Source organism: Cryptomeria japonica, chromosome 6 (genome assembly GCF_030272615.1).
Source record: "Cryptomeria japonica chromosome 6, Sugi_1.0, whole genome shotgun sequence".
Lineage (NCBI taxonomy): Eukaryota > Viridiplantae > Streptophyta > Pinopsida > Cupressales > Cupressaceae > Cryptomeria > Cryptomeria japonica.
Window position 1 is genome coordinate 189890924 of NC_081410.1, and position 27802 is coordinate 189918725.

A 27802-nucleotide genomic window follows, 5' to 3' on the forward strand; every position below is an offset into this window, starting at 1 on the left:
AGGTTATTGCCCCTGATCATATTTTGCCAATTGATCATGCCAATATGGAGAAAATGCAATCCTTTGTTCCACTTTACCCTGGTCTAGATGAGGATAATATATGTCATCAGTTTCACTGGATGTGTTTCCTAGAATACCGACATCTATAGACCAAGAAGGGGCTATAGCAGAAGAAGAACAATTAGACCATGTCACTTGTAACTCGTCATTGAAAGAAGATCTTTATAAGGGAACCTTTGATTTTTCTCAAACCCTTTCCATCTCCCAAAAACCTACTCTAAGTAAATTAGAATTGAGAACTCCTAAAAAAAGAGGGAGAAAGTCGAAAACGGTTAAAGAAAAAGAAGAAATTGATGCTGGTATTCAAACAACCCTTGATATAAAAATTTCAACCTCCAAAAGAGTTACGAGGAGAACTAAATGCAATTCTCCTCAGCAGGTATGAAGGTCTTATCTTGGAATGTCAGGGGTATAAATGCCCCTGACAAAAGGAAGAGAATTCTTCTTAGGCAGATGTTGTTTTACTTCAAGAAACTAAATTATCAGATGAGGTTTTCCAGAAAACAATAGCCAAATGGCCTAATTGGAAGTCAGCACATAGTCAAAGTATAGGTGCTTCAAGAGGTCTTGTGGTTCTTTGGAATCCAAAGTCGATCATTGCTCATCTTGTAAAACAAGGAACCAATTGACAACATATTAGCATAAAGCATTATGATATATTTTTTGACTTGATAAATGTTTATGGTCCAACTTCTACTCAGGAGAAGAACAATTAATGGTTGTCTCTCACTCGAATCATCCATCAAGTTGCAGGATGAAATGTCATTTGGGGGGGGGATTTAATGCAATTACCTCTCTAGATGAGAGAAAAAAGGGGGTATTTGTCCACCCATAAAGACGATTGAGGATTTCAAAGAATTTATAAATGATAATGACTTATTTGAAAGTCCTCCACAAAACGGCTTTTTCACTTGTACCAATAGGAGAGTCGGTTTCTTACAAATTGCAGAGAGATTAGACAGATTCATTTTCTCTCAAGAATGGAGGACTCAGAATTATTCTTTACAGGTCCAGATTTTACCTTTAATAGGCTCATACCACTTTCGTATCCTTGTGAGCATTGAAAAAAAGGCAGCCACTTTAAAACATAATCTTAGAACCTCCTTCAAATTTGAAAGGATGTGGTTCCGACATCCTCACTTTCATGCTTTGGTTCGGCAATGGTGGGTGAGTGCCCCTATGGTGAGGGGTACCAAAATGTTTAAATTCCATAAAAAAATGCAGTATGTTAAAACCCAAATTAAAACATGGAATAAGGGTGTCTTCAAAAATATATTTGCCCAAAAAGAACTTGTTGAAAATCGGTTGCATTTGATTAATGAACAAATTATCTCTAATGGACTTGATTCAGAATTGTTTGCTAAGCAGAATTAGGCTCAAATGGAATGGGAAGAACTTTGTAAGAGAGAGGAGGAATACTGGAAACAAAAATCTCATGAGCTATGGTTAAGGGAAGGGGATAAAAACACCAAATTCTTTCAGATGTCAGCCAAGCAGAAGAGGCAGCCTCTACTATATTTTCTATTAATGAGGCATCCTCGAGTAAACTCCTTTGTGATGCTCAAGAAATTCAAGATGAAGGAGTTAATTATTTTAAGAACCTACTTGCCCCTCCTTCTGACATTCCACTTGATGTGCAAGAACAAGAGATTATGGAAGCTATTCCTCATATCATTTGCCCCCTGGATAATCAACAACTATTGGCCCCTTTTACAATTGAAGAGATCAGAAAAGTAGTTTTTTATTTTCCGCCAGACAATCCTCCGGGGTAGGATGGTTTTACGGCTCTTTTCTTCCAAAAATGTTGGGATGTTTTGGGCTCAGAATTGCTAGCATTAATGGATGAGTCAAGAAAAATCACATCCATTCTTTGAAACTTCAACACTACAAATATTGCTCTTATTCTGAAAATCAAAGAACCAACAACTTTTGCAGATTTTAGGCCCATTTCATTATGTAACACAATATACAAGATTATTAGCAAAGCCATTTATTTGAGATTGCAGAATTTGATAATCAAAATCATATCCCCAGAACAAGGTGGCTTCGTTCCAGGAAGAGAAACCATGGAAGGTGCCTTGGTTGCTCATGAAATGTTGCACTCCATCCACTCCAACAATACATCTACTTTTGTAGTCAAATTGGATATGATGAAAGCTTATGAAAAACTTAATTGGTCTTTTTTGTTTAAAGTCTTGAGCAAATTTGGATTTGCTAAAAGATGGTGTAAGTGGATTAGGGCTTGCATTTCAGGAGCTCATTTCTCAGTGTTAATTAATGGAGTTCCTGCTGGTTTTTTCACTGCTTCGCAAGGTGTGAGACAAGGTAACCCCTTATCCTCGTCTCTGTTTATAATTATGGCAGAAGCTTTTAGCAGAATTATTAAGTCTAAGCATGATCAAGAGCTTTGGAGGGGTGCACATATTGAAGGTACATCTGTGTCAGTTACACATTCTTTATTTGTTGATGACACACTATTGTTCGGTAAAGCAAATGTTCAGGAGGCAAAGCAAATCAGGCAAACTTTGGACCTCTACATGGCAATTTTAGGTCAAAGAATTAATGCTCAAAAATCTAAAATATATGTTTTTAATACAAATGATATAGTCACAAGGAATATTGTGGATTCTTTGCGTTTTTCTCTAGAATGTCTTCCTTCCACATATCTTTGCATTCCCTGTTTTGTTGGTGCCAATAAGCCATCTTATTGGAAAGCTATTATAGATAGAATTAAGAATGCCATATCCACATGGAAGGCCAGTTGGTTGTCTTTATCAGGGAGATTACTTCTAATTAAATAGGTCTTGTCTACCATTCCCAATTATTTCATGTCTGTCCTCAAAGCCCCTGCTGGAGTCATACATCAAATTGAAAAACTTATTAGAGGTTTCTTATGGAGGGATAATGTGTCAGAAGAAAAGAAGATTCCGCTTATTTCAATTCAGGAAATGGCACATGATAAGAGGGGAGGGGGTGTTGGTCTACATGACCTATCTAAAAGGAACATCGCCTTTGGAGGTAAACTTGTGTGGCAAATGGTCTCCAAACCAGGCACCAAGTGGTGCAGAATCATGCAAGAAAAATACTTGGACTCCTTAAATCCTTCCCGAGTCATTAAAACCCTTGATCCCCCAAAAGGGTCAGCTGTTTGGAACTTCATGATGTCTTGTAGGCAGATTATTACAAGATATGTATCCTGGGAAGTCCATAATGGAGAGAGCATTCAATTTTGGGAGGATTCCTAGAATGGCCTATCTCCCTTAAAATTTTCATAACTCTTTTTGGATGTCATTCCAATTATAAAAAAGTGTTGGGGTTCGCTTTTGATAGATTATGTTAGTGGGGTGGAAATATTTTCAGGGAAAGCTATTTGGAAATATCCTCTTGATCTTCCGATTAGAGATGATCAAAGGTCAAGTCTTCAAGAAATCTTGTCTTCAAGAAGAGTGTATATCTCAAATCATGATGAAAAATTATTATGGGCTCTAGCTCATGATGGCAAATATTCAGTCAGAGATGGTTATGTGGCTTCCCAGCATATGGAAAATTAGCAAGTGAAGAGCCGAGCTTATTCATTTTGTTGGAATAGTGGTGTACTTCCTAAAGTAGGTTGTTTTTCTTGGCTAGCATTAAGAAAAAAGATATTAACAAGTAATAAGTTGGAAAGATTACACATTACTAACTCTTTCTCTTGTATCCTATGCAAAGCTAAAACTGAAACTATGGATCATTTACTTCTTAGATGCCCTTTTGCTCAGCAATGTTGGCTCCATGTTATGGGGAAACTAAATATATATATGCCACTGGCCTATACTTTATGGGAACTTTTTCAATCATGGCCTACTCTTTTCATAAAATCTTTGTTTGCTAGCATCTGGAAATGTATTCCGACAACTGTCATTTGGTCAATCTGGTGGGAAAGAAATAAGATAATCTTTAGACAGATTGAATCCCTCATTTGGTTTTAGAAGGAATTGAGAAATATGCTTCAGAACATGTTAATGCTCATATCAAGAATATAAGTAGCAATTTTAATTTTTCATCTTGGGATGGCTGCATTAGCAAAATTTGGAAAGGTCTTACTATCCCCTCTTTTCGTGCCACATGTGGTAGGGAAAGCCAGTCAATCAACAAAAACTTAACTAAATGGCAACCTCCTTCAATTGGCTTTGTCAAGTTAAATTTTGATGGTTCATCTAGGGGAAATCTTGGTGATTCGAGAATTGGTGTCTGTATTAGAGATCATTTAGGCTTTCTCTTGGCAGCTAAATCCTCCTCCATTCCTCCTGGAACTAATAATGTAGCAGAAGCTCTTGCTTTACTATATGGACTAACAATGGCAAAAAAATCTAGATTCCACAGGTTACATGTTGAAGGAGATTCCTCTATAATAGTGAAAGCTTGCATTTCCAGATGTTCATTTAACTGGAAAATTTCCTACATTTTAAAGCAAGCATGGTCATTAATAGACTCGTTTGAGGAATGCTACATTTCTCACATATTCAGAGAAGGTAATAGAGTTGCAGATGTTTTAGCAAATTTGGGTTGTGAGAAGCTGGGAGTGGATTCTACATCTCCAAATTTCAAGAGAGAAAACTTTCCTCATCTTGCAAGCATTATCAATGAGGAAAGGAAAAACATTTAAATAGTTGACACACTCACCATACCATCAACCTCTCGTCATAATGTTTTTACTCTGGCTTTGTTGAGCGAGCATTTAATGAAGTTTTCCATACTTGCAGCAAGTGGATTATAAGTATGGCATGATTGGTTTTTTTCTATGAACTTCCATGTTGGAAGTACGGTGGCGGCCTCCCTATGAATCTTGTGAGATCAAAATCATTTCCATGTTTAATTTCACATATGCGGCATCCTCTGTCATCCTGCAGAATAATTAATAATCTCAGTATTAAGCATGTTACACATTCCTGCTAATTATTTCACAGCAGATGAAGATATGAAATGAGTTTGGCAAGGTATGAGAATTTCAAGACAGATTTATCGGGTTTCATTCACAACTGGCATATTCTTGCTTCTGTAGTCTACCTCGTTTTATTGCATTATGGACTACTCCCCACGAAACTACAGAGTGCCTGTGTTAGTTGCTGATTGGGAAAAGCCATTCAAGGACCATGTTATTGAAGATCAGTTGGGTATTGTTTTCAACATCTCCTGTCAACACTGCAAATGAAGCATCAAGCAGATTATTGGGGAAGAAATACTTTATCCGCAGGAGAAAAGGTTTCTCTTTCCTTCTCAATTGTATTCTATATTTCTTTCCAATTTAGTGGATTTGCTGTAGTCTTGGGTTCCCTTGAAAAATATCATTCATAAAATGATTTGGGCAAATTACCTGAACAATAATATACTCTTGGATGCCATCCGTTAGTATGATTTGTGGAATGGTCAGGTAAGAGTTGGTGGACGTTTCTCCAGGAAGCTTCTGCTCACACATGAGGAATTTCCTACAATATTTGATAGCATAAAGTAGTCTCTTTCCCTGCAAAATGTGAGACCCTTCCAAATTGCTAAAAGCAATGCTGGGAGAAGCTTAAATTCAGATATAAAAAGCAAAATTTTCTCTAAAATGCATGCCATCCTAGCAATTTTAGGTCATGACCATGGATAAAAAGAGCCATCTGTTATTTCTTCGGTAATGCCAATGGGTGATGAAGTTTCTATGCAGGTGAACAACATTTCTCCTCCTCCCTAGATCTCCTTTGACCAAATCAATGGAATCCACTATTCACCGATTGAAGACCTGATATCGGCCTTTGCTGCACTCAATATCGGTGATGGATTTTTTTGAGATTGCAAGGATTGGAGAAGTAATCCTTGACACTCACTTCGGGTTCAGGGACCAACTGGTCTTTGTTGGTTATGGGTTCTTAGAGTTTGCAACATATGGAGATGTAATTTTGACGATCTATTCTGTATTGGGGCTTTCTGATTCAGCCTATTAAGCCATTGCAGTACTGGTATGGGAGTCATTTTGTATTTCAGTTCTATATAACCAGTTTTGTGAGCACTCCCGTAAATTGATAAATTAGTTTGCATCCCAGTTTTTCCCGGTATAACATAACCGGTTAAATCAGAATTCTGGTATTTAAGCTCTGGTAACATAACCGGTTTTGTGTTGACTTTTTCCTCTGTGGTCTAGTACTCCCATCTGCTAACTGGTATCATCAGTGTTTCGGTTTCACATCTTCACCGGTAGTAGGTGCTAGTCTCTTCGGTAACCGATATCAATTTTGGTGGTGGTGATTATGTTGTACCGGTAAAGGAGTCTCTTCGGTAACCGGTATCAGTTTTGGTGGTGGTGATAATGTTGTATTGGTATTATAGTTCTGGAATAATTCAACCAGTTGTGTTCCTTTTTCTGCACTTTACAAGTATACAAATATGATTGATGGTCACTGGTGCTGGCAGGTCTGCAGTGCTCAGGCATCCTCACACAATTTTATCAAGATCAATGATAACCGGATGTCGGGGTCGATTCTAGGATTTCTCTTAGTTTATCCTGTTCCACTGTTCTCATCTGTGGCCTCTATGAGGTTTGCAGGGGTTCCTTATAGCTCCATTTTTTCTTTGTCCATTGTATCTGAGCAAGGATATAGGGTTTTCTTCCTGGTTCTTTCCCTATTGATCTCTTGAATCAGTTTTCTTATTTATATATATATTTATGTGGCTTGCCACTTTCACCAAAAAAAAAATAATAATAAATAATAAACAATAGATAACAAACAATAAATGATAAATAATAAACAATAATAAACAATAAACAATAAACAATAAACTATTATTAAACAATAAACAATTTTAAAAATTAAACAATAATAATAAATAATATTGGAGTTGAGGAAAAATCAACTCTACAGCTCCCGAAGATCACCTGCATGCAAACCTGTCATAGAAGGAGAGAAGCAAAAAAGCTATGGAGGCCAGAATTCAGAGATCCGGAAAAGAGGAGTCATATTGATTGTGCAACAAGAATGCAATTCAATAATTACAATTGTTATGAAATTACAAAGAGAATCCTTATAAAAGGATACTTGAAACCCTAAAGGTGAAAACCCTAAAGAATTATAAGATTCCTAAGTTTAGCTTAAGCATAGAGTATAATAGACTAATAATTAAATAAATAATTATTAGCTAATAAAAGATTACTCTAACACCCCCCTTAAGATGAACTTAGGGAGTAGCTAAAAAACAACTAAAGACTAAAAAAGCATGTAAAAAATGTAGGAAAGCAACAGTGGGTCCCGGAAACTAGGCCTGATGAGGTACCCAAGTACAATAAAATCTTTGTAAAGTGGAGAAAAAAGGAGAAAACCCTGTGGGAATAAAACTCCTCTCCAAGAAGAGATGAAAGCTCAAGTGAAGGACTAAGAAGCCTCCAAACAAGAGTGTTCCAAAAGATAGGAACAAAAAGAAGAGAATGCAGAACACCACAGAAGCATGAAATAGTTGCAAACATTGTCGAAGAGTAACTGCTGATCTGAAGAACCTCCACTGAAATAGAACATGACCAGGTAGAGAAGACTGTAATCTACATGAGTGCCTTCAAATGACACTACTCGAATTATCAGATGGCAAACAAAGGCAAACAACTAAACTCAAAGATACAGATGGCATGAAACACCAAAGCCTGAAGAGTCGATCAATCAAACCAAGGAAGCATTTGAACAACAAGACAAACCTCCTCATAATGCGGAAAAGGGAGAGGGACAGGTACACTGAAAAGAAAGGCCAACAATAATTGCATGACGAAGAACCAGGAACATCGAAGGTGCATAGAAAGTACATAATGTCATGGAAGGAACAGTGAACACTCACTTGACACACATCATGAGGCTAATGTCGTGGAAGGAATACTCACGTGACAAAGGTAGATGGAAAACAAAGGCAAACATCAACCCCCCATGGCACTTTATAAGTAGTGCATGTACAATAAGGCACAAGATGTGCAAAATCTCAAGTATACAATGTATGATGGCACTTTATCTCAGTGCATTTGCATAAATAAAATGCTACAACGATCAGAAGAGATAGAAGACTAGAAACAAAAATAGCATCCAAAGACGAGACATCCTACTCAAAGAAAGAGATCCCAAGACTTGAAACATCCAAGATATTCACCAGAGTGCTGAAAAACAAAAAAACTGAATAAAATATACATGGAGCAAAATCTGGAAAAAACACTCATATGATTGGAAAGTACACAGAACAAGCTTTCCAACAATATAAAGTTTTCGAAAAATGAAGTTTAGATGCTCAAGTGATGTCTCTCGGAGTGCAAAAATGAACCTCTGACATTGACAGAAAAAAATGTCATCAAAAAAGAAAAATCAAAAGTTCAAACCTCTATATCTAGATAGAGCTCGGAAAGAGCTTTCCGACGATATAAGGTTTTCGAAAAAACACCCCTGTATGACCAAAAGAAAGAAAAAACCCTCTTGTAGGGCATAAAGAGGGTAAAAAAAAAATTGACAAAAATTTTCTGTCGCATTTGCAGGTACAACCATATGGATTTTCATGCCTCGAAAAATGTGCCAATAAAAAATCATGCCCCAGATGCCCTTGTCACCGAAAATAGGCAAATTATATATCAAAATTCATGGAATCAACCTTCTGAATCCAATTGTGAGGTCCTTTTGGCACCAAAATGTACCAAAAATCAGCTACCTCCATAAATGGAAAAAAACAATTGCACAAACCCCTGAATACATAGATATGAAGAACAAGGCCCAAAATCTCTCATGAACAGAATAGGGACATGTAGATATGGAGCTCTGATACCATATTGGAGTTGAGGAAATATCAACTCTACAGCTCCCAAAGATCACCTGCATGCAAACCTGTCACAAAAGGAGAGAAGCAAAAAAGCTATGGAGGCCAGAATTCAGAGATCCAGAAAAGAGGAGTCATATTGATTGTGCAACAAGAATGCAATTCAATAATTACAGTTGTTATAAAATTACAAAGAGAATCCTTATAAAAGGATACTCGAAACCCTAAAGGTGAAAACCCTAAAGAATTATAAGATTCCTAAGTTTAGCTTAAGCATATAGTATAATAGACTAATAATTAAATAAATAATTATTAGCTAATAAAAGATTACTCGAACAAATAATAAACAATAAATCATAAATTATAAACAATAAATAATAATAATAAACTGTAATAAGAAATAATGAATATTAAATAAATAATCAACATATAAACTATAATTAATATTAAAAATTACATAAAGTGCATCCCACTAAAATAAATTGTGAAATAGCGCTAACATCTAATCAAGACTCATTACTAGCAATAGGGTAATCAAATATTGTCCTCATGACAAATTTGACGGGGTAAAAATATAAAGATTAGATAATTGTCCCTAAGTTAGGACAATGGCTAGGATTAGGTATATATAATTTGGGCCTTGCATTATCTCCTTTTATCACCATTGGGAATTATAAAGGCACGCTCAGACCTGTGGGACCCAAAGATTACTTTAGTGGCGAATATTCGCCAATGGCAAATTTTTCACGTCGGCGACCTAGGAAATGGCGAATATTTTGTACCGAGTGGGGGTGGCCATGTCGCCAGAACATTATCAATTTTCGTCAAATTCACGGATCGATCGCCATATGTTTTATGTAATTAAATGTTTCTATGTGGGGATTTCGCCAATACAATATACGGTGGACACACGGTAAATTTAATTTTTTCACCTACACTCGCCGAGGTTGCCTTAATAGACGACCATAATTCGCCTATAGGCATGTGAAGATTTGTTAGCTAGGAGGACCCAATTCACCCGACATTTCACCAACACGTGTCTCCATTCACCCCAACTTTCGCCAACTATATTGTATTTGCCAATTATTTGGACGACCCATAATCGCCTCGAAAATTACATAAGTCGTGTTATAGTTATGCGAGATTCGCCAAATATTTGTATACCAATAAAATTCTAGAAGAATTCGCCATATAAGGATTGGTATAAATACATGCAAAGATCAAATCCATCTCTACACAATCTGGTGGGTTCTAGGCTCTGAATTCTGATCAATAGCGAAGTTTCAGACTAAGGAAAATCATTGTTGTTGACTGCATTGGCGACTGCTAGTGACCTAAAGGTGAGTGATCATATTTTTGAAGTGTTATAATGTTATTCTGAATTTATCTATATTTGTTTGCACTGTTGAGTTCATTTTTATTCAGTGGCGAACCGTATGTGCCAAGTGGTCAGCTGAGACATTCAGACCTCAAACATCTAGATTGTAGGTCGTAGGGCCAATGAAACATATATTATACTTTATAGTCTATTATTGCTTCTTCAACAAATTGATATTTTTTTGGCAGCCTTTATTTCATTGGAGATGTCAAACATGAAGAAGGGTAGGAATCCTGAATGTGGGGAAGGTCATGAGAGGCCAACAAAAAGCAGAACGTTGTTTTTGTACTTTGGCTTTGGAAAAGATTGTAGTGAAAATTAGGAAGGTACATTATCACAAGTACAAGTACAAAATTTGCAACCTACACCACATGTTGAAGGCGACGGCGAACTTGATATCTCAGATCAGGATGGTCTTGAAGAAGATTATCTGGTAGATGCCCAAGTTAGCCGGAATGATATAATCGACTTGGGTGATAATGTCATTGATGATAATGCATGGAAGGGGAAAATAAAAGTCAGATCAAAAAAGGATGAACCACAATCAAAAAAGGATCAGGAGTGGGATATGTCAATGAGGAATTTTCAAATTAACTGGGCATCAAAGCATCCATTCATTGAGCCAGTGGAGAATCCAATTGAAGGCGAGCCTCCAATAGAATGCAGGTGTAAGATTTGCACTTGAAAACATAACAAGGAAATTAGGTTGCAGCTAAAATTTGACACCATAGAAAAGCATATGGGTAAAGTTTATGAAAAACAAATGATAGACGAAGTTGAAAAATCAGTGATAAGATGGAAAACAAAGAAGGAATGTAAGCATGTGAGGAATGCCGAAGAGTATTATTTTCATGAGAAAATACAAACGAAGCTTGCTGAAGTTAAAGGTTCTATTGAAGCTAGTTTTGGAAAAGCAATGCAAATAGAACAACTGAGAAAAATTGTTTAGTTAAGTGTTATTTTTTTTTATTTTGAGCAGAGGGTGTGCTATGACAAATTCCCCATCAATTAGTGGTTTATTACACTTTTTGAAAGTTCCTAACTATCCTAATAGACACTGATCAGTAAACAGTGGATGGGAATGGGCAAGTTGTCTTGCTGAGGTTGAAAAAGAAGATGTAAAGGAAAAAATAAGAGTCAAACTTTATTGCATTTTCTTTAGATGAAGTTACGACAGTAGACAATACTTCATGGGTATGCATGCATGTTCATACTATAGAGAATCATACCCACCAACCTCATCTACTATATGTTGTTGAAATGAAGGAGAGTGCGACAGCAGAAAATTTATTTCAACTAGCAAAGAGAAGTTTAATTGAATATGGAGGTATGGATGACATGACGGTTGCCAAAAAATTGGTTTGTGTTGAAGCGGATGGAGCTTTAGTAATGCAATGTCACAGGAACGGTCTTTGTACAAAGATTGAAACTTCATTTGCACCATACATTACTGCACTTCACTGCATGGCTTACAGAATGAATCTAGATTTTGGAATTGTGAGCAAGTTTGCTTCAGTAAAAAAATTTAAAATTTTAATCAAAGAGCTCTACTCACACTTCTGTCGAAGTCCCAAGCGATTTATGGAATTTCAACACTTTGCTGATGGAATAACTGATGGGAACAAGCTTCTCAAGGATAATAATACCAAATGGATCTCTTTGGATGGTCCAACGCATCGAATTTTTTCAGAATATCCATCCTTGATTGGACTATTTCACACAACTCGCGACGAATCATATCAATAAAAACTTCCTGACCTTCTTCGGAGGTTAAGTAATCTAGAGACACTCTTAACTTTAGCAGCTCTTATGCCCATGCTAGAGAAAATGAGGAATATTATGAAGGCTGCCTAAAAAAGAGCTCTCTATATTGCAGAATATGCTACGCTGCGTAAAATGACATGCATGACCCTCAACAATCTCTATCGAAATCAACCAACACTATTTGATGAAAAATTTGTTAAGTGGAGGACACTCACAGATTTGAACAATCTTGATAACTTTTTACAAATCGGTGCAAACAGGGAGGTATGTACCAATGTATGGGGAGTTGAGATACCAATGCACTTCTATGCCACGGTCAACCCCAAGGAACTAGGAAAGCGCCCCAGGAAGCAACTAGCAAGAGTTACAAGGGAAGATTTCAATAAGATTGTTGAGACTGTAACTACTTCTGTGAAGAAAAATGTGTATGATCTTTCCTCACAAATTAAAATCAGATTCCCTCCTAACAACCTACTCAAAGCCATGTCTATTGTGTTTCCTCAATATTGGAGCCTCAACAATGCAGTTGATTTTCAAAGTAATCTACTGACTTTGATAAAACAATTTTGCATATCCAAAGAATTGAATGGAGTAACTATAAATGGAATATTAGATGAAACTTGTCTTCGAGAGAAATCATCTTGTTGTGTATACACTATGAGAGAACAATATGGCACAATGGAGAACCCCCACGAAGAGGGATCAGTAACAAGGCTTTGGAAATATATAGCTGAGAATGCAGCGTTGCATGATTCAATGCCAGAATATTTGAAGCTTGCTAATTTATGTCTTACCATGATATTGGGTTCAGTGGAAGATGAGAGAGTTTTCAGTGCTTTGGCATTCCTAAAATCAAAGCTAAGAAACAAACTAGACAAAAATTTGGAAAATTGCTTGAGGCTCTATACATCTAGGTATGATGTCCACACTTTTCCTTACGATAGGGCACTACAAATCTGGAGGTCCAAATGTGAAATAAGAGGTTTGGGCAACACTTCAAACCAAAGTGCCAGTGGGACTATTGACTCATGTACTAGACCTACTGGTAGCATTGAGATGCAGTTCAACGAAGGTATGCAAACTCAAAGTGAAGAAACCATAGACAAGAATCAAGAAAGCTCTGAATTTGATGAGGATGAATGGCAACTATAAGAGATTGGTATTTATTAATCTTATTACTGTATCTCATCATTCATATTACTTCTTGCAATTAAAATTTAATATTGATTTGTAATTGCATTTTTTAACTTTCTATTTCCAGATTTAAAATAGCATAATAAAAGACCATAATGTGTTTATTGATACAAAGATGTTTATTGTTTATTTAGACATGTTTGAGAGCTTAGATTTTCATTATTTATTTTAAAATATAGCCATATGATACAATTCATTCAATAGTAATACACCAATCTGTGTGATTCTCCATGCAAAACTCAATACAAAGTTTTAAAACCCTTTGCAAATGACCCTGAATTCCCCTTTATAGAAACAAGGGAGCAACAACAGCTTCAGGTTGAATTGCAACATGTGAAGACTCAACATAAAAATCACAAACTCAACACAGATTTACATGGCCATCACAGGTCGGATTAGCAATTCAACAATTGCTACATGTCTGATGTCTCTTGTTCAAAAAATAGAGTTCAAAATTAAATATTAATTCACGCCATGACAAATTAAATATAGATAATAGCAGTGCCCAAAAATTAGAAATAGAGAAATGCAGAAATGTTAAAGCTTGGGAGAATTTGAGAATACAAATTTACAGGTTGAAGTTTTGCACTATACATCATAGATTCATAGGCTGGATTAGCAATTTAGCAATAGTTAGTGCTGGTTTTTTCCTATTCATAAGACAGAGATTTTAAGTGATGCCAAATTCCAAACAGAAAAAACATAAAACCTTGAAATTAAGAGTAAAAGAAGAAAACAATGCAATACATACTATGATTCTTAAGATTTTTGTGCCAATTTTTGTAGGGTGCTCCACTCTTCGTCTAATGGAAGGTCAATATTCTATAAACTATGGAAAGTCAACTGCAACTTCGTCAACATTCCATATTTAGAAGAGTGACTTGACATCACTGTTTCACCCAATACCGAATTCAAAGTTGTAAATGGTTGGATGAATTCCAGAAAGCTTTGGGGAGTTTTGTCCTTAGGAAGCAAGTCTAAATCAGACTTCATTTTTATCTCCATGCTTTTTTTGTAAGCTTCTTTTTCAATGAATTTATTTGATGGGTCAACGGTCTTAGGAAAACCAAGTTTAATCAAATTAGTTTTCTTTTCTTGCAGCTTCAATATCTTTTTGCCACATTTATCAATAACTTCTGATGTTTCCCTTAGTTTTTGGCATTTTTGAATGATAGATGATGTCTTAACTGTGGCATCAATGTGGCTCTTAATTCCCTTGGATGCCAAGTAGCTGTCATTGGTACTGTAGAGTACTTGCGGAATCTGTTTTGCCATATCCTCTTTTGAATAAACATGTATGCTCTTCTCAAAGTGCCCTTTGATTTTCATATAAATTACTCTCAGACTTTCATTCAATTCAAACCATTCACACAACTTGTCACTCCTCTACATTATTTGCCGCCAAATGTTTTCTTGTATATACTTCATTGTATTTTTCATATTATCTTTCAATCTATCCTCCAAAGTTTTAATTTTATCATTTGCATTGTGCAAGTCTTCTTTCATTTGTGCATATTTTTTTATTTCTTCCTCTACTTCCTCTTGCAAATGTTTTTCTTTTTCCTTCTTATGATCCAATAGGTCCTGTGTTTTTCTTATTTCAGCAACAGCAGACTCATAACTTTTGTATAATTTTTGAAAACTGGCTCTTTCCTCATCAATTTTTTTATTGCTTTTAGCCAGTTTTTCTCTCAGGTCCTTCAATTCTGCATCCATCTTTTCTTGCTCTGCAATTTCTATTGCAGAGCTTGAATTTTTTATCCTTTTCTATAAATCATTGCACTTGTTATCTGCTACTTTCCTCTTTGATTTTTTGTTTGCCAAGTCTGCTTGTAACTTTTCTATTTGTTTCTCCAGTTTATTTTTTTCTCTCTCCACCTTTAGCAGTGAAGTGTAGACCACTTCATTAGTCCTTTTTGACACACTAATTTTGTCCACATTATGTACTTTGGAAAAATCCATTTGGAGGGTGCTAACTTGGAATTCAGAGGGATCTATCTGACTGTGTGGTGGATTTTTATCTTTAGTTGGGGGCATAAAAACCATGAACTCCATCATATCTTTGTGTGGGTCATATGTTGGAAATACCTTGTTCCTTGCAGGTTGTTCGTCTAAAACTTCAGTCAAGGCAACCCTATGAAATGCTCTCTTTTTTTCTTTATTTGCATTTGTTGTATGCTCAAATTTTTCATAGTAATCACGAAATTGAAAATCTAGGCTTGCTGAACCAATTGAATGTTTGAAAGGTGGCATAGGAATAACAGAGGCTCTAGTTCCACTTATGCTTGTGGTTTTAACTAATGCATTACTAGAATTACCAACAACCTTTCCTGATCATGTCCCACTAACACTTTCATGTGTACTTTTCATAATCTTTTGAGGTGTGTGATCTGAAGCTGCAAATGATTGATTTGTAGTGTCAGTGGCACTTGATATAGGATTCTGAATAGTATGAGTATCTACCACTAGTGGCCTCTTGCGAGAGATATTTTGTTGTAGCCCTTGTCCAACACCAAGGACACTAGTATCAGTAGTAGTAGCCATGCCAACCCCACCAAACACAACGGCACTTGACTGAACAATAATAGGAATACTATCCCCAGATTCCCCACCAGTGGAAGTGGCACTTGATTCACCACCAATGGGAATACCATGATGTGGTGGTGGTTGTGGATTTGAACCTGAAACAAATGTAGGTGGACCCTGAGGGTAATGAGTAGTACCTTTTCGTGATGAATCTAAAGAATCAATTCCAATGAATGGTTTAACAGGAGCTTTTGATTTTGTATCTAATGGAAGTTGTACCTCAAGTGGATACCAAATGCCTTCTCCTCTGGGACCTAGACCACCACCTTCAAAACCCATTTTTTCCACAATGTTTGCCCCTTTGCTATATATTTCTTTCATGGACTCATTGACTCCACCTAATCTTTTAGGGACTGTAGTAGTTGTTGGAGTGGGCTCAACCTCATACTCATCATCATCTTCACTCCTATCATATGTTGTTATGGGATGCTCCATATTCCACAATTTGCTAAACTCTTCATCCTCGTCGATGGTCTCAAATTCTGCACTGGTCTTTGGTTCACCGAGATTCTTCCTCATAGTCCAAAAATCATCTATTTTGGTTTGAGTCCGGTAACTCTCTTTACATTCTTGCAGAATTGATTTGGGAATAGATTTGTTAGATGGATTAGCAGATTTTTGGTAGAAATTGTAGGACCTCCTATTTTGGATGCTCTGGCCCTCCTCTGTTGTCCTCTATGTGTGCAATGCCATAATTTGTGATGACATTTCTATCGTTGAAATGTTATTGTCAGCGGCAATTCTCTCCATCTCTTTTTTTACCTCATCCCAGGAGTCCATGATTCTAAGCTTTTCTAGCAATGGTTTACTTTCATGTTGACATAACGCTGAAGAGTTCCCATTTTTCTTAAGCCTTGCTTGAACTACACCGATTGGATCATACTACTAGAGACCCTCATCACCAAAGCTAAAAATTGTCAAAAAATCATGTGCCACATTGAATGTTTTTCTCTCAAATGTGAACCCTCCACATGAGAAAGGCAAGGAAGGAAATATGCTCTTCTTTTGCTAACCATGGAAGTGCCTATCTGTGCTCTCTAACTGTCGTACATATTCCAATGCAAATACCCTCTCTGTCACATGTATTGGAAGTTTGTATGGTTTTACTGTTGATCCGTAAAACCTTAACACAGTGAATTCTTCCATGAAGAACCAGTCAGCCAATTGTATTTGACTTCCGATTTGAATGCAATTTCTACAAGACATGGGCAATCTAAGCATTGGAGTGCTTGTAATTTCATTATACATTGGTACCAAAAAGAAGTCTACAAAATGGTTGTAGTTCTTTCTGTTATCATGCATCCTTATCTTTGGTGTCCATTCATATATTGGACACTTTGTTTTGTTCCGAGTCTTCTCATCAATCTTATAGTTCACTATTTGAAGATTGTTGGTTTCAAATATTGCACGATACTTGGATAGAAGGAGATAGCACAATTAGGATGAGAACCTAAATGTCTTACAGGAACCTTTTTTGATCATTAGTAATTGTTTTTGCATGGATTGAACAATGTGCTCAATAAAATTATATCTTACAGGCTGACCTACACAATGGATATTAAAAATCATTTCAAAAAGGCTTGCACCCACTTCCCTATCATTTTCCAATCCCCGGAAAAATGACAGCAAGGAAATAGTATCCCCAACCCATGGAACAAAAATGTTAGAATCATAAGGAGGCTTATGATTCTGATCCAACAGAGTACCACGCTTTATTAGAGCTTTGATAAATGAATCTCTGCGACTTGGATCGAGACTCTCATAATTCTCTGCCAGCTTTCCTAGGTCAATTTGGACGTTTGAGTTTTGTGCTTCAAACCCTAGGTTCAACAAACGAGCAAATTCTCCCACGTTTATGGATAGAATTTCCTCTTTTGTATTTGTACTGACAATTGCTTTTTTACCTTCATCATAATTTTCGGCATAGAGCATGACAAAATCAGGGCAAGGGAATACTTTAGGTAACACCATGCTTCCCAATCCAGCATCCCACGATGCGATTTTATTTGTTCTTTGTTTTAATTTTGAGTTGAGAACAATAAATTCTGTCTTGGATGGATCTGTTGCCTTAATAGATAATGCATATCTAATATCTATGATACACCTTTCACCATGGATAGCAGGGTCATAAATATCATGGTATTCATCAGTGAAACCTGGTGTTTTAACCAATTCGGTTAGGTACATTTTTTTTCACTTGGCTTCCTGTTGAACTATTGCTTCCCGTTTTCCCCATCGTTGTTATTGTTAATAATTCAAAATAATGCTAGATACAAACCTGAAAATGCTAACCCTCAAATTGGACCACGAGATTAAAAAAATTTAAAAAGGCGGGATGTGTTCTAGATTTTACTCAAAATTTCTATTTCACTAGATTGGCACAGACAGTCTCCTTTGCAACTCGCATTCCTCAATCTAGTAGTTGTTTCTGAATCTCCCTCGATTTACTGGTTTGTCCATGAAATGAAATACGATTATGATTTATGAGTTACTTATTTTGAAAACTCTGAAAAGTACAAAAGCAATACTTAGGGCAAAATATCTAGAATCATGTTGTAATTTTATTAATTATTATTAATATCTATTCGTCGTCGAAGGACAAAACATTATTACTTCAGTCTAAATTCTGAGGACATTAAATATAAAACGTTCAATTCTGGGCGAAGTTCTCACTAATGTGTTCACTTCCCACATTCGGGCCAAAATCCACCCTAAGTCTGTTTAATCATTTTAAACTTTTTGGGATTGTTTTTTAAATCTGTTTAATCATTTTAAACTTCTGCTTGAAAAAGAGCTTTATAGACTTAATTATATTTAATTAAATTTAAAACGTTCAATTCCAGGCAAAGTTCTCACAAATGTGTTCACTTCACACATTCAGGCCGAAATCCACTCTAAGACGTTGATCTTTGCTCATCCAACGGACGATGGTACCTGTTGTCAGATGTCGTGGGTCCCATGACTTCTGTCACTTTTCGAGCATGTCACCACACTCGAGTCACTTTTCAAAACTTTTTTTTAAGTCTGTTTAATCATTTTAAACTTCTGCCCGAAAAAGAGCTTTATAGACTTAATTATATTTAATTAAATTTCAAACGTTCAATTTCGGGCGAAGTTCTCACAAGTGTGTTCACTTCCCACATTCGGGCCGAAATCCACCCTAAGTCGTTGATCTTTATTCATCCAATGGACGATGGTACCTGTTGTCAGATGTCGTGGGTCCCATAATAAGAGACATTTAAAGATGTGCAATAGTTTGAGATAACTATTAAATATAATGTTAATAGTATTTGTAAAAATATGAAATTCAAAAATAGCATAGAACATGAAACTTAGTTTCTAGAATTAAAAAAATAACTAAATAAAAATATAAATTTTGATATACAATTTGAAAGGTAAAAGTTTAATATAAAAAAGAAAACATTCAATATTAAATCTCAAATATTAATTTAAAGTTTAACAAAAAATTTTAAAAATATGTTTACGATATATAATTTTGAAAAATAGTTTTAAAATATATATAAAAGTTCAATATAAATTTAGTGTAATATAATTTTTAATTTAATTTAATTTAATAAATAAATAAAGACTCAAAATATATATAAAAGTTCAACATAAATTTATTTTAATATAAATTTTAATTTAATTTAGTTCAAATTAATTTAATAAACAAATAAAGACTATAAAAAAATTATATGATTGTATTTACAACAAAGTTTATAGCCTCTATGAAAAATCCACCCTAAGCCATTGATCTAATTGAGTCTAATCCTATTCTCTAATTGAGTCTAGAATCTTGAATTTTCTTCTAATGACCTTGGCCTTGAGTCTAATAATGTGGTAAATCTTATTGATAAACCTCCTAAGGACCTATGCAATATGCATTACCTTTGATCCTAGTGAGACTATTGAAATTTGAAACACCTGAGACTATTGAAATTTGAAACACCTGATGGCCCACTATAAGTCTATATATCACCTGCAAAGATCAAAGACATACTCTCACGAGGGGTTCTCATTGATGATTGATCCAACATGTATGGTGAATGTAATAACTTAAGAATATCTTTATACTTTACAATTGCATGAAGTAACATATTGATATGATAAATTTGATTTAGTGGTTAAGATCTTTGATGGTTTCTCTTGTCCTACTATAGGTTCTATTACTCTTCTCGTTAAGGTTGGTACTAAGTGCTTAGATGTCATTTTTGCTCTAATTCCTAAATCCTACTTTAGATCAATTTTGTGTGAAGTTGGGACATCCTTGCCCTTGGTTCTCTTCCATGAAAGCGATCCCATCTACCCTTCATAAATGTCTCAGATTTCTTCATTATGACAAAATCTTAACTATAAATCATAGCATGTACCCTGTACCAACCCATACATGCACTAGTTCAAAACTTCAACAACAAGTAAGTTGGACTTTTAGTTTTAATTCACTTGTTTTTCGCGAGATAAACATCTTTTTTTTATGTATTTATAAAATTATAATCAACCAATGTATAAATAATTAATGGAATGGACTGAAGTTTTTATATATATATATTGAATATAGAGGAAGAAGCATTACATAAAAAAGATCACAATATTAAATTTATTTCCATTGTTTAACAAAATATTGAAATAATGTAGCTCATAGACAAAAAACATTTGAAAAAATTTCATTAATAAAAATGAAATAGAAACATTTTTATATCCATAAGACTCTAAGAGGCAAACTGAAACAAACTGGAAGTTGAAAAATTATCATTAATATTTATGCTTTGGAAATCTACAATTTTTACATGTCTGAGACTTGAGTCCCTCAAAAACTTTAAAGCCAAAATGAGTGAGCCACTCAGCCAATGAGGTTTCGAGGACATAGGCAAAAAAATAACTACTAGGGGGTCGGGGCTAGGGCACAAGTAGTGGATGGTTTACAACTTTACCCTAAGAATTTGGCCCTCCTTCCATGTAGAATTCTTCAGACAGCATAAGTTGAGAGAATTCTTCAAGCCACATGTAGTTTGGAAAGTCGTCCAGGAGCAACCATTTCCGAAGAAAGTCCCTGCCAATCCGTGCCCATTTCTGGTGATGCGTCAAGTGCTCCGCATTCAGGTTCAGAAGAAACGGTTGCCTAGCCACTTGCACTGTTTGGTCAGGGAGGAGAAGCTTGGATAATTCACTCGCCCAAGGGATCCCCACCCCTACTTCTGCAAGGACAACAATAGTAATGTCGTCTCCAAGGAAGTCTTCCTTAAACACCTTCCTCAATAGCATCAACATATCCACCTTGTCTCCTCTAAGGTCCAGAAGAGACGCCAAGAACCGGGATGTAATGTCCGTGTTAACACGGTATCTATTTTCATTTCCTAGAAACTCTCTGCCCAACAACATTCGCACAACCTCATTGGTGAACGACCCAACCTCCTTGCAGACTGATTGGATGGTTGGGTCTCTAACGGAGCCCAGAAAGGCCCTCCGGTTCTCTGCAGAAATGATTCTCAAGTGGATGGGAGTGTCCATCTTGAGAAATCAGATTAACAAATTAAACAACCTGAGCCTATAAACCTAAACCAGGGGAAGAATTTAAATACCGTGAGCTATGATGATTTATCTACCAAATGGCAAAGGCTAATTGAAGATGAAAGAAGCAGAGATCGTATATAAATAGTTGAAGCTCTTGATTGTAATAATTACTTCTCTAACCGTATTAATTGCTTTAAATTTTTTTAAATCTTTCGTATCTCTACAAATCTTTCCCATAAATGCACTAGTGTGCGAAATTGGAAACAACTATAAACCAATACCACATTGGAAGTCGTGGGGATAGAGTGGATTGCAATTAGTGAATAGATATATATTAAATGACCGAAATTATCAATCGTGACATTTGATACATGTCTATTGAATCCAATTCCATTCCAGGCACTTTCTGGTGAGCTATGTTCTCTTCAGAAAAATGGACCGAAATAAAACTTCAGCCATTGATCTACGATCATCGAACGGTTTAAAATCATTGATGGATTTTAGGTATGTGTCACCCTTCACGTGTCAAAGAGGCCACACTTATTGATACATCGTGCAAAGTCCAAACTCAATGTGATGTGATGTGCCTTGTCTATTAAAGGCAATGAATTCATGAAATCGCCAATAAATTATATATTTTTCCATAAATAACAAAATATTCACTAAAACAAATTAAATAATTTTCAAGTGGTGGATAAAAATCGCCATTACATTTAAATAATTTTTCCTTCGGAGTAAAAAATTTCACCCATACAATTATATATTTGTTCTTTTTAACAAAAATTATTCGCCTCCTACAATATATATTTTCCCCATAGAACAACGTATTATTCACTAGAAATTTATGGAATTTTCGTACCCTAGAAAAAAATCACCAATACAAAATAATTTTTTCCCCTATTTTGAAAAAAAAATTCACCATCAATATGAAAATTCCCCCTCGAAAATAATGTCTAATTCGCTAGGATTTTAAACAATTGCCTGGGGGGTGGTTTCTTAAAGTTATCCCTGGTGGGACCAGGTGGATTCGATGTCTGGTTGCAATCGGACACCAAAACACGTTGTATACAAACGTGTATACATATAAATCTCTAATCTCAACTAGTGATAGGAAATTATGGCATTGTATGGAGCTCACAAATGAGTAATAAGAAATCATTCCTATCACTCTAAACCCCAAGCAAAACATGCATAGAATCTCACATCATTAATAATCAATGATATCACCACAATATAAATTAACATCACACAATGAATCATCAAAACAAAATCCATAACATAAGTATCTTAATTCTAACATCAATATCCAACTCAATGAAATATATCAATAATCATGTCCTAAAATACATAAGCAACGTAACATAGCCTAAAACAAGGATCACGTGAATGTAATCATTCACATAGATTAGTGAAATGAACCATACAAAACAAATCAAACATAGTCTAATAAATCAAAGTAGCATGTATATGAAGTAAAGGATTGAGGGGCATTACTTAATATTGGTTTGAAAATTGATAAATCCTGATTGAATGGTCATTACAAGATAAATGAAGTCAAAACATTAATAAATTGGCTATTATATTGAATAGTATTGTCATGGTACAAAAATATGACCATGTGGGTGTACTATAAATATGGTGAAATTTGAGATAAAATTATTTATTAGCATTATAACATTAAAATTACTTAATAAATAACCCTATGAAACATGTTTTTATAGAGCTAATAGATAGATAAACATACAAAAACATAGAAACTATTAATACTTAAATTATAGAATAAAGATAAAGGATAAACTTAATAATCCCTAAAATATGGTACACAAATGAAAAAAATTAAGGATAGTTTATAATGGATAAAGTTCAAGGAATTCAATTTTGGTCTTTACAACCTTAATCTTTTGCTTATTTATCCAACTCATTACATCACTAAATAAGCTAAATATGTAGCCATTGGTAGACTTTCTACTATTGGTATCATTTATCCAATCTGAATTAACACAAACTTGTATATCCATTGAGTGATGGTCCTTTAGAACAACAACATGATAAAATATGGAATGATCAACAGTGTCATGCAAATATTTAAAGAACATCTTCACTACAACCTAATGTTTTGATCCAAGTTTAGACATGTATTGTCTTAAGATACCACTACTACAATAATATATAATTTGGTAAGAACATTATCCTATAGAAGACTTCCAATTGTAATAGCATAAGTAATTGGACTTATCTTCTCCATCCCGACAAGTGTCTTATGACATTGCTCAATTAAAAGCTTAGCTCCTAGAAAATCAAAACAATCACTAGTTATTCTTGGCCATATTGAAATAATGCAAAATAAATTGAGCATACTTCTTGTAACCAATCCTGATTTTTTAAAATATTTCCATCTTATCCAATTTCCATTCAAATGATATACTTGGTAGCCTCTAATTCATTCATTTTAAATTGTAATGAAAGTTGAGATACCAAGTTATGAAATTTTCCTTATCATTACTAAATATCAACATATCGAGCCATCATGATAAAATGATTAATTTTCTATTATTATTAAAAGAAAAAATATGCCTTACTCATGATTAAAAACAACCCAAAGACAAATGAATCAAAAAAAACATACCATATTATAACAGACTAACTTAAACTAGAAAAGGATTTCTTCAACCAACAAACCATGTTTTCCTTACCTTCTTAATTGTCAGAATTAGTTAAATTTGTATTTGCCAAAATAAATAAAATAGTCAAGTTTTTTTTGGTGGGGGACATAAAAAATAAAATTATATCAAGAAAAACTCAAGTACATGAATTATATAGACAATAGGATTTCCAAATGATCATAGCCATCACCAAACAAAAGAAAAGAAGAATCCACCTAGGATCCTACAAAACCAACTATCTAAGAAAGCAAGATACCTACATTTCCAACAAATATTCATCACAATCCAACCAGACATACCAAAATCATACTATCCTATCCTCATCAACAATTTGAAGAGGCATTTGTGTGCTTTTGATCAAGATGTTTCTGATTCTCCCCCAACCAATCATTTGCTTCCTCTAAAGCTCATTTGGCTAATCAATCATAATCCCTATTCCACTCCCTTGGAAAATGAATAGAGGATTTGAGTTCAAAATTAGTAGGTAAATGAAGGATTTGTTTAACTACTAAGGCCGATCCCCAAGAGAAATCATGAAAGTTTCAATTATTTGGAAGACTGATGAGAATCACAAAACCGCCTCACAAACAATTTTATTGTAGCCTCTATATAGGCTTTCTCAAGACCATAAAAGTGAAGCCCATGCTTCCATCTGATTTTTTGAATGAGTACCCGAGGAGGAAGAGAGGAAAAATTGAATTGCACCAGAAGAATTAGGGCCAATTACGCCAATATCGATAGCACCCAAGATTCCCCTTGAGGACGCATCAATATTAATTTTAGGAAACTGCTAAAAGGAGGAGACCACTTAGCAATTCAATACACATGCTTGGTAGGTTGAGACTGGGAAGAATTCCTAAACTATTAAGAAGGGACAAAAAAATAGCTCTAGGACATTGGATATACGAAGATTCAAAGACTTCAAAGGGCTTCAATACAAAACATTGCCTCAATAGTCTCCTTAAGTATGTTCTTTATTTTAAGCCACAATTGGATTACGTCCTTTCTTTCAACATGAATTATACAATGAAATAACCCAAGTAGCTAATAAGTTTCCTAGGCTATTCCAAAATTCACTCAAAGTGATAGGATGGGAAACCAGTGTATTCCATATTTGCCACTAGAGATTCCAAGGATATGTAGAAAAGGTGCCACTAGAGATTCCAAGGATATGTAGAAAAGGGGCAAGAAAGAAAAAGATCATTTTTCTCATTTACCACATAGAAAGCATATCGATGGTTCTTCAAATGCTCTCTTATGTATGTCCTCCCATGTGAGGCACCTATTTTGACTCACCAACCATAAAAAGTAATTGCATTTAGACCAACCAAAATTATTCCAATTTTTTTCCTATATAGGAAATTCAACACATCTACCATTCCAAATCTCCAAAGCCTATTAACAAACCTTGATAGAGTACTCACCTTTAGTGTAATTTCCCTAATTATAAAATATGAACCGTTGATTATATTTTTAGAAAGGGACAATAAATTAAACCAATATATTATCACATCAATCTCTCTCAACATAAAAAAATCAGATTTAAAGATAATTATATTCTTTCATTGCAAATTTATCAAAACAATGTATGCAAAAATAGAGAGATTGAAACCCAAATTGATTCCCAACACAATAAACTAAAAAATATTATTACTTAGTATTTTTTGTAGAAATATAGAGATAATACATTCATCTTCATGGACAACAACTTCTACAACAAATCCCCAAACTTTATCTATGCAAACCCACGACTAATAACTACAAAACACCCAAAAGCTTAAAAATGCTCTAGAAACCCTTCAAATTGAGATTAAATCAAAATGTCATGTTGGATTATAGATTTTGGATATGAAATACATAATACTATTAATATGAAAGTTTTGAAATCAAACCTTATAGCCACTGCAAAATACAAACTAAATAGGATGAGCACAGAGTGTGCAAATCACCCAAAAACACATAAAACCTCACTAAAACCTCACCATACTTTAACAATTTTGTCTCGATGCCTAAAGGAAAGTATGAAAAATAACACAACATAAAACCCACATTCTCATACGAAAAATAGCTTCTAAATATCAAAATACCCAACAAAACACTACAAACTGCACCACAACACTTGTAAAACAAAATACTGCAACACACTACAAACTACCAATAGAACTCTAACAATCTCACACAATGGTAATCTTTGAATGAGATTACTCTCATTAATATTTTAATGATATATCTCTCAACCTTAGATCACCATGGAAACCTTGAACATCCCACTCAAAAGTCTCTATCTCACTTGTTTAAATATATAGAGGATCAAAACCAAATAACCCCTTATTGAAAAATAAACAAATAAATATAACTTCAATTAATTTACCTCCAAATAAGATTTCTAATATATACCATGCAAGATTTCGGACTAAAATTAGAAAACATCTTCCACTATGACAACCTGTCATAATTGTCATGGTCATTAACATCTCCTAAGTTGGCTCCAATATAATAATAATTATTTTAATATTTATTTATCCAAATGATATGAGTTCAGATGGAGCAATATAAATATTGAATAAATGTTTTATCTTGATGTATCCTATAATAGTCAACTTACTATTTTTGGCCAATAGGGACTTACTATACATAGTAAGTGTTATCTTTGGAAAAGGGACGTGATATTTAGGGCTAAGATCCTAAGGAAGAATATTGTAAGAGTCGGTATAGAATGCTCTATACCATGCAAGATTAGCTAGCCACCCAAGACCTATGCACTTCATGAAAGCACAAGAGAGATCAACAATGAAAGAATAATGACATTCTATCAAAGATGTACATGATAGATTATAATAGAATGAATTACAAGATATATAATATTACAAAAGGGGCCCCTTGGTTATATAGGCCAAGATGAACAAAGGGTTGCACAAGATTATGTCACAAGTCTTAATCTTATGAATTGCGACATAAAGGGATAACTTATCCACTTAAGGTGGAAAAATAATATTTATCCACCATAAGTGGAAAGAATCATATGTGACCCTAAAGTAAGCTTAAGTAACATGTGTGATTAGAATCTAGGTGTCAAACTTGGTAGGTACAATACTTATTTCACACCAACAAATATAGTAATCTTCCAAAGAATCAAAAATTATATTGGACAAAATAGAAGCAAGGGGTTACTTGTCTACCATAGAATCTCCCCTAGGGTAAATTGTTGGATCCTTCTATCCATTGAGAACAAGATCTCCTCAAATCATTCTCTATATTAAAATCTACACATGAGATAATCTTGCCACCAAGGAGGTACCACGAAGAGGTTGAAGATGAGGAGAGGAAGATAAAATAGGGGGTGATTGTCTCAAGAATCATCTCAAAATAGAGCTTCGTTCCCTTGGGGAATAATCCAGAACAAATCTTTTTTAATGATCCCAACACTCTTCTTTAGAGTATCCCAGATAATTGATTCTTTTCTCTTCAATTGCAAGCAAGGTATAACATCGTCAACTACCCCACTCAAATATTTGAAGTTAAGGAGTTAGGCCCAAGACTGTTGGCAATTGAAACTCATTTGGTGCATTTTGATGATTGATTATTGGTTTAGGGTTGTCATTGATGGAAACTCTTCTTATGATTCCTATCCGTTAATCACATATCTTGATATTTGGAAGTGGATGTGAACTAGTAGCCAATTAACCAATATTTCAGGTTGAGAAGAGCAGTTTTGGTCTGGAAGCTTTCCGGTGATTGTGGTGTTATGAATCGTGCATGGGATGATGGGGTCGACATAGAGACATCATTTTATCATTGATTTGTTGATCCATATTTGTTTTTGGTGATTCAGTCAAGCCGACTCATGATTACACGT